The 9,801-nt window shown below is 34.9% G+C and overlaps 1 protein-coding gene across 1 annotated transcript in view; it reads left to right on the top strand.

Annotated features, from left to right (window-relative positions):
* Positions 1 to 6,398: 6,398 nt before the first annotated feature.
* Positions 6,399 to 9,801, top strand: part of LOC106079601 (uncharacterized) — a 46,167-nt gene continuing 42,764 nt past the window's right edge. Inside the window, exon 1 of the mRNA XM_056013377.1 lies at positions 6,399 to 6,794. The gene's annotated coding sequence lies outside the window, so the exon portion shown is untranslated. The remainder of the gene's footprint in view (positions 6,795 to 9,801) is intronic.

Genomic DNA, 9,801 nt, shown 5'->3' with positions numbered 1-9,801 from the left:
TATTTATTCAAAACATGAGACCTTGACGCGTACATTACGTGTCCATCGGCTTCTTTAAAATACCTACAGCATCAATTTACTCAAACGCATAAAACAAACAAAGTGCCGGATTTAAGAAAATTTGACCAGTGATGCCCGACCTAATTCGACCTCCCGGCCATTTTCATTTTCGACACTCGTGTCGCGGACCGTATGAACTGTATGAACGAAAAGTTACAGAAACAAAATGAGATTGACCTGAAACTATTTGATTAGAAGCCCGTGGATCTAGTACTTACATTAATTAATGGGATATTTCACGTTCATCTTTTTTTTTATACGCGCCAGAAAATGGCTTCATTTCTCTACTTAAAAAAATGAACAACATTAAAGCTAGCTATAGCACCGTCTCATTGTCTTTTTTCTCTTTTTTGGTCAATATTTCTATCGATCCTCTAATCTCTAAGCGTAGAGTAACATTTTTTTTATTCACCGTTTAAAATCAGGAATGCCGTCATATTTGTTGTATAATGCCGTTTATATGTTATTTTTTAAAAATAGAACTGGTTAGATCAGATTGTTAGACAAGACTCACTGTCAAAATCATCATTGACGATACAGAAGTAATAAAATTACAAGGAAAGCTACGTGAACATGCTGAAGTAACAAGTCTCTTCATTTTAAGCTAAGAATATTTGTTCAGACAAAATTATTATTGTATAGGTTATCGTAGTACAGAATCTCAGTTGTATTTTTTTTTTTTTACACAAAACATAAAAAAAAGTTTATTTAAAAAAAAAAAATGCGTCCATGAGAGTTTGAACCAAGTACCTTTGGCTCTAAAAGCCAACATTGAATGTAAATACCACTGGAACGATGTACACGTTACCAATTGAGATTATATTAACATACATTGCCAGGTGGACATGGACCCGAGAAACCTGGCAAGTAAAAAGTGTACAATGGCGACGTACTGATGCAGCCCTATGCTTTATTTGGACTCCAAAGGGCTAAATCAAGTAAATCAAGTGAATGCATTAAATAGATGCACTTAAACGTATACCTTTTTTAAAACAAAGTATAACTTATCAACTCTATCTTTATTACTATTTTTTTTATTGACAAAACGTTAGCCATATTTCTCCAATACAAATTTCAAAAAAGATATTTAAAACTTTTGTTAAAACCTAGCACTGCTATAGTCATGTTTTTTATATAGTCTGTTGCTAATAAAACACATTTACATGTAATCATAATAAAAAGTCTTTGTTAACATTCTTGGATTTACTAGTCTCGAAACTAAATCCTCAGAGAGCGACTTTAAAGGGAGATAAAAAGAAGTTACTATTGCAGAAAAGTTAAAATAACAAGAAGACATAAGGAGTTTCTGTTACACAAACCTTTTGGCGGTCTCTTTGGGTCAGTCGTATTTATATTGAAAGGGAAAATGTCGACCTAATTTTACATACAAAAATTAAATATTCAGTGAACCAAAAAGTAATCGCTGGATCACGTGCATCTACTTTTGAGAATAATGACAATATTTTACAATTCGAATTGTACAACTCACACTGCTGGCTCTATAGACCAGAAGTTAACAGCTTTCTTTTTTAAATCTCTTTTTAAAAGAACCCTTAATGTAAGGTACAAAATAATGATTTTAGAACACCGAAAGCACCCAGTGCGCCTATTTCGATTTTCTTTGTATCCCAAAGCCTTAGTACAAAAACAGCCCGAATAGCACAAACATATTATATTAGCAGCTCTTTGTTAAGGAAACCATACGAGATACGTGCCCTGCCCAGCGTAATTGTTAGACCATAAGAAGTCCCTCTATACTAGTGATGTCCAACCTAATTCAATCTGCGGGCCATTTTAATTTTCAAAACTGGTGTCGCGGGGCAAATGATGGAAAAGATACAAAGACTTAATGAAATTGACCTGAAACTAGTTTTTTTTTCAAACCCGAGGATCTAGTACTGACATTAAATTATTGGGGCATTTCAATTTTCTCTTTACACTTAAAACAAAAATGGCGTATGTTCTGTTTATATTTTGTTATTCTTGTTTTTAAAAACAGCCAGATTTTCTTTTTAACAACAAACTTGTTGGCTAGGCAATGGTATCATGTTCTACAAAAAGTAAAGATCCGTTCACTCTTTCAAGTAGATTCTCTAGTTCTATTTCATGAACGCACAAATGTTAAATGCCTTGGTAGTAGTCACTTTAATATGCATAATCAAATGTCACATAATAAGCATTGACAGGTGAGCATTGGGCTTATTGCATATAATAGATGTGAAGCAACAAGTGATGTATTGAAGAAGAGATCTTTTTATTTTTGTTGTTATTTTCTTTTTTTAATTAATGCATTTTTACTTGCGCACCATTAATAATAATAAGGCTTGTCTTCGAGTCCAAAGATTAGTGAGGAGTGCAGTATTTCCCGAGGCTGCGCAGCCCCAGCTGTGACCTACATATTTTGCCACATCCAGGGCAAGCATAACCATTGTCCGCAGGAGGTCGATTTAGATTTATTTTTCGCTGTCTGTGTTTGTCCTCGGCAGCGGATTTTCTTTTGGTCTCAAATGTGTATCCCGCGGCCTTCGTGAGTGACCTCCAGGTGTCTCGTTCTGAGGCCGCATGCAACCAGGGGCTCTCTTCTATGTCAGCCAAGGAAAGTTAACGCCTAAGCTGATCTTTGAAGCGTTTCCATGGCACGCCTCTGTTACGTCGACCGGCGCCTTCGACACGGAGGTCACGCGTCGACCATTTTTTAGCTCACCAAAAAAAGACTGCCTTTGGCATACGTTCGTCTCCCATACGGGATACATGCCCTACCCGTTCGCAAGGATATCGCTGTTTGTAGTGCCGTCTTGCCACCGTATGTCCATGATGGAGCGCAAACATCTTTGGTGGAAGTGCTCAAGAAGTCTTAGTTGTTTTCTATATAGTGTCCATGTCTCAGAGCCATATACAAGGGTTGAGGGAACCACCGCCTGGTAGACATTGATTTTTGTAGGCGGAGCGTTTACTTACACATCAATGGAATTTTATTTTTCTGTGTCTTTTGAAGGTATGATTGTGATACATATATTTGAAACGTATGCACCAAAATAACTCTTTATTTCAAAGGTTTTGGATCTACATTGAATGGTTGAAATGTATGTGCATATTATATGGAGGCTTGAATTTTTCTACAAAATCTACAAAATCAAAAAAAAAAAAAAAGAAAAACCAGAACAAATTACAAAATTAAATAAGTTCTACCTTAACTCTGTATCTCGACATTAAAAATTGTTATCTTACTTAAACCAAAAGCATAAAATAGTACAAATATTTCGCACAGATTTATTATTGTTAGTCTAGATCATTGATGCCCAAAATACGTCCCGCGGGCCACATCCGGCCCGCGACGTGGATCTATCCGTCGGCACAAAGTGTAGAAAATCCCTTCCCACTTTCCAAAAACAAAAAAGGTTTAAAAAAGTATCTTATCTACGTTTGGGTCCTGACTTTATCTCTGATGGATTGGTACCGTGACCTTTAACAATGGTACATTTAGGAAGTGGAAAAAGCGAAGAAAATACAGGTGAACTGTAGTAGAACTGATAACATTTAGATATCCTATTAATTAATGTAAGTACTTGATCCTCAAGCTTCTAATCAAATTGTTTCAGGTCAATTTCATTTCGTTTTTGAAACTTTTCGGTCATGTGGCCCGCGACACTAGTTTCGGAAATTAAAATAGCCCGCAGGTCGGTTTAGGCTGAGCATCACTGGTCTAGATCTAATATTAATTTCATCACATGACAGAGTCAAACTAACTAGAATTATACATAATGTAAGCATTTTTCTACAAGTATTTTAAAAGTATTTCTTGTTATTGTGATTATTCGTGTCAACAAATCATATAATAGAACTGACCTAGAGTTGATGTTAACCCTTAAAATACTGAGTATTTTTAATAGTTTTTTTTACAAGAGTGCATACAAAATAAAATTACAATTCTAGTGTTTAGAGGCTAAACTACCACACGCGTCTTAAGGGTTAATAGATTCTTCTGTAAAGACAGTGTTTCGGAGTGGCTGAGTGCTTGAAGGCAAACCATCGCTTTATTGATGCGATGTCCTATATCGTCCTCTTATTACTGTCTTTACCAACTTTACTTCCCAGAATGGTCAAGAGGTCAAATTTCTGTGTTGTTTTTCATCACTGACTGCATTAACACCCGGACAAACTACGAATTAAGTAGATTTAACAAGCAATAGAAAAGAAAAATACTTTTCAAAAACACAGCTTATCAATGGGGATTACTGCCATTTATTTGAAAAAAAAAAACAACAGAATTAGTTAATTAGTACTAAATTATTAACTTATGGTTAATTTTTGGATTGATTCGTGTTATGTTATCGACTTTGAATAATTGTGCAAAATCTCAACTTGATCCGAGAATAGGAAGTGGGAGAAAACACGTAAAAAAATAAAAACGTAATAAGGGGGCTAAATCCACATATATATATCCACATCTATCATTAAGTAGGATATATTCCCCTTATTTCAAAATCATACAAAATAGTTAATCCCCAACAATTAATTCATTGTTTAATTTTTCTTTTTTGATTGATTCATGTCTTACCAGGTTCAATTAAAAATTGTGAAAAGTTTAAATTTAACTAGATAGTGGGATATGGGAGAAAAAACAAATCCAAACTTTTTACCATATAGACAGACAAACAGACAGACAAACAGGTAGACAGAGTGATTTTATCATTGCTTTGTATTAAATACTTTGGGTATTCTATTATTAAATGTAGTTTCAGAGAAGCATCGAAAATGTAGTAAAACATTTATTATTGAAATATTATTTAAAGACGTCGCTCTATTTCTGTTCACAGATTCGACTAGAAGAAGACCAGGCTTAAAACCTTAAGTTGTGTTCTCGCTTGTTTGTGTTTACTTCTAAGTCTGCAAACTAAATTGCCCTGGCAGATGTTAAGCTGACTGAACAGACGAACTGAAAATACACACCCGAGTTCGTGTAGCGCAAATCATTTATCAAAGTGCATTCGAAAAGGTTTGTCTAATAGTGGACCACAACTCGATTAGTGACCACTACTTTTGATATTGAAGATCTCGGTCATGTTAAAGGAAAACTCACAATAATTTTTCCAATTTGAGTTATTGGCATATTAAATCTCTGCTTAAAATTTGAAATAGAATAAATTTGTTGAAAATATTGGATACTTTCCTTACTAAATAGTCTACTGCTTTATTGTTTAACGTATTTATTTCTATTTCTGCCCTTTACGATACTATTAATAGTGAATAGTTGTAAAAATGGTGTATTTCTATGGAAAAAAAAACAGCTCGCATAGTTGATTTTTAAAATTACATTTTTCGCTTTCAGAAAATAAAAAATGTAGCCATAGCATCAGAATTCTGAAAGGTCTAAAATATTATGATGTCAGATTTTCAAAATCTTTTCAAGTTTACTAAATCTAAAAGGGACGGACGGACGGACGGAAGGACGGACAGAATGACAGACATTCCACACAAAACTAATAGCGGCTATTTCCCTGTCTGGGACCGCTACAAAGAGAGATTAAATAAATAATAACTATTGTCCAGAAATATATCAAGTATAGGTAAAGTTAAAAAAAGAGAGAAAAAATAGAGAGTTCAAACGAAAAAGAGAGACAAGGTGCTTCAATTATAAACAAACCAGATAAAGGGAGAGAGAATTATAAAAGAATATAGTACTGTAGCAATTGACCAATGTTATTTACATATTTGTGTTATTTCTTTTTAAAGGTTTTTTTTGGAGTTCATCTAGAGATATATATTTTGTCAAACAAAAGTCTTAAGAAATACAAACCCTAATTCATGTTACATCTGACTTCTTAAAAAAAAAAAAACTCCCAGAAGACCCCAACACGGACAGTTTGACCAAACAAAGGACAGCACAAGTTATCTCCCCACATGCATCAAAACTCTCGCCTTCCATTTTCTCCTCACTCCCCCGTCTCGTGGTGTGAAGTAAAACTTTCCCTCGGGGGTAGCGGCGGCAGTACAAATGTGTCAGTACAAATATATTTACGTCATTAGGAGGATTTCGTTCACACTGGTACGACTTCGTGCGTGTGTGTGTGTGTGTGTGTGTGTTTGGTATTCTTATCATGCAGTAATGAAACGATCACTTTAATTATAGAGAGCTACCTATTCTATTAGATCGCCTAGTTTAAACACTGTAATTTGTTTTTTTTAGTTTGAAAGTTAAAAGTCACATTTACAGAATAAGAGGTGGCTGTGATACGGGGCGATGCCCCCCCCCCTTTTTTTCTCTTCACGGAAACCTCCCATATATGTTTTTTTTTTTGTTTTAAAACCAATAAAGAAAAAAAAAGTGATGCTAACTTCTCGTTCATTTCGTTGTGGGATTCGAGAGTAGTGAGTGGCTAAGCAATGTTGGATTCTTTCTGGAGAGCTATTTGGCAGTTTAGTTTCGTATCTCTTCCTTGTCATGCGATTGTAGCATTTACTGCATACGCCTTGCCCAATTTCTGTTCCTTGATAAGGAGATATGGAATTAATTATTAGATGTCCATATTTAGTGGCTTTAATTTGAATTGTAATTTTTCAAACGCACTGGTTATAGTTATAGTAGTCTGTAGTTAGTGTATAGGTCTACCTAGGTTAGGGCCTAAATGTTTCTTATCAGCTCCGTACTGTCGTTTTGATTACAAATTACATAGATGAAAATCTCTTTGATAAGTTTTTCAACTTAACAGTAAGGGGATTCTATGTAAGATCAGGTTTGTCCATTTGTATTTCCTTAGACCAGTGTCTACTTATCTTCTTACCTTATAGATTATACACGTTGGCTCAAAAGAGAGGATGACGTGTTATTCTAGTCATGCATGGTAATCAGTCACTTCAACTTTGTTAAGTCGCTGATTTTCATCTCTGATTCTGGCAACCTATTCTAAGATACTAAGAAAGAAGAAGCACTTGCGCGAATTTGTCCTAGCATAAGAAATAAGAAATGTGACTTTAACTTTGTGTTTTTTTCTGGGTATTTTAGTTGTTTTTGTTTTTCTGTTTGTAAATGTATGTTTAGTTCTCTCTGCCCCGTCGTTGAGGAAGGGAAGGGCAGAGATGTATATTGGTCCCCTGGAAGGGAAATAGTTCATTTTTATGCTAATAAGGTTAAAAACAAAGGACAACTAACTACATTTCTGTAATAACTAAGATATCGAGAATTAACACGAAGGAGTTGTATCAGAAGCATGAGTAAATCGGATCTCAGTAGCAATTGCTTGGTGATTGTCGTTATGTAGTCAGATCTATATCTTTTTTTTTCTAATTGTTATTATGTTCCTATTTATAGTGTATAACAGCTAATGTGTTTTTTTTTCTTTTATTAAAACCACAACAGATCTAAGTCAATCTCAATGTAGACGTATAATAATAATATAAGATTATTATATGTTTACCTCGTTTAGTTTTACTGTCATGGTTTACCGGGTAATGTATCAGAGTGAAACGCTATAGAAACATCTTTCTGTTTTATAAATAACGTTTTTACAAATTATCTATTCAAGCTATGTTGTATTTCCAAAAACAAATGTACTTCCGGTGGTTCTCTCCCCTAACTCTTTATTACGTATCACTATGGAGTTTGGGGAATTGACCAGTGTATGTACATGCTGATCACCCCTGATATTTACGACCAGTAATGCTTTGAGGGAATATTTTGTTCTCTGTACTAATTATAGATAGCCACGCCTACTTTGAGATGAAAGAAACATCTTCAGAGTGGCTTGTGAAATGAAAAATAACCTCAGAGATCCTGGAAGCTAGAATTAACATTTGCGAAAGAGTTTACATTGATCGATTTGTTTTAGCTCTTCTGCGTTCACTAGATATGTTATTGTACAAGTCTTGTTGCAGGTTCTTGTGAAGTGGTAGGAATTGAATTGAAACTTTTGTGTGATGTCCTTCAGAGTAAATATATGTAATGACCACGATTTAACAAAAATACAAATCAAACTAAACTATTGAACATATAATCCCTGGGATTTGCACATTCTCACTCTCTTTCTCTCCCTTTCACTTATTCTCTCTAACTATCCCTCTCTTTCTCTCCTTTTGTCTTATTCTCTCTAACTATCACTCTCTCTCTCTCTCTTCATCACTTCTCCTCTTCTCTTCTCAATTTCACTCTCTAACATCCACACTCACTCACTCACTCAATCCACACTCACTCACACACTACTTGCTAATTTTCATACAATTTTAATACAAAGTAACATCAAAATCACAAAAAAAAATGTTAAAGGGAAACTCCGATGGTTTTTCAAATTTGAGTTATTTACATATTTAAATTCTAAGTAAAAAGTTGTAATAGTAAAAATTTTTACATTTTTTTATTTAAATGCTTAGAAACATTTATATTTAATAAATAAGACAGTAAGTTCTTGACATCTAAGAAAAAAACGTTCTTTGATATTTTGTTTTTAGGTTAGGCATACGTCACTTCCCTCAACAATACTGAAAGGGAAACTAGATTTGACCAATCGTATCGTTTCATTCTTATAGAAGTTGTTGTTTTTGTTTTGTTTTGTTTTTACATGTTTCGGATGTTCCTTCAGAGTTGAAGATAGTTTACTTCCTAGTCCAAACCTCCCGCAGGACGACGGGGGATGGGAGCGGGCAGGGTTTGAACCCTCGACCGTTGATAAATCCGAACGACAGTCCAGCGCGCAAACCGCACGACCAGGCAGCCAGCTGTTAGGCTGTTAGGCTTAATGACGCCTAGTCCAGAACTATGGTACAGTTGTATATAGATAGATAGATTTAAAAGCATTAGGACAACCAACTCGAGAAAAAAAGCAACATTTTCGTCTAAGCCCCTCCCTGTCCCAAGAAGTAAAAAGATCGCAGGTCTGACCGGTCAGTGTCAGGCTAGTCTAGACTACGTGTAGTCGGTCATGACAAGACAACCAAGCGATAGTGTTTGTTATGTGTTGAGTGGTCAGGCGAGAAAATACCGACTGCCGTGATTAGTCAATCATGTAAATCTACTTTAACACGCATTTTTTTCTTTGCTTACAAGATCTAGATCTAACTTCATAGACGAAGATTTATTTCTTTTACGAGAATGTAAACGTTACTGTAATGGTTTCCCGTTATACACTAAGTCAATAGATTAAATTAATAGGCATGTGTGCCGTCACATAGAAACTCGGTGAAAGTCTGACCGTTTTGAATGCGCAGGAAAATAACGTCAGAAAAATATCAATTATTAAGTTATTATTGCAAATAAAAACAAAATAATAATATATTCATTACCTGTAAATCAAAACACATAGTATATCAAAAATTGTCAAAACCATCGGAGTTTCCCTTTAATTAATAATTAAACATCAGGCTTACACACGACGCATTCCGTGGAGTAAATTTATGGTATCGCAAATCTGACAGCAATCAGGTCATTTCCGGTGCATAAGTAACGATGGACTTAACTAAAAATAGTTCTTGCTGGAATTGTTGTGTATAATTTACTATTCTTTAAAAGAGCAGTATTATGGTCTTTACCTGCTCTAGTGTCTATCTTTATGTCTTTCAAACGAAGTGACTATGGATCATGCGATAGAAATGAGATGAATGCCTGGGCATTAGATATGGTCTGAACGGAAGGCGGATCATTGTGGCGGCAATTGTTTGAACCTGGGACATCGAGACGACAGTTCAGAGCGCATACAACACGACCAGGCATTCATACTATTTTATGTCTCTTCGTTTCTTATGGCTTGCTTG

The sequence above is a fragment of the Biomphalaria glabrata genome, chromosome 16, assembly GCF_947242115.1.
Source record: "Biomphalaria glabrata chromosome 16, xgBioGlab47.1, whole genome shotgun sequence".
Classification (NCBI taxonomy): domain Eukaryota; kingdom Metazoa; phylum Mollusca; class Gastropoda; family Planorbidae; genus Biomphalaria; species Biomphalaria glabrata.
Note: the sequence above shows the minus strand (reverse complement) of the source record. Positions and strands in the feature narration are given on the sequence as shown.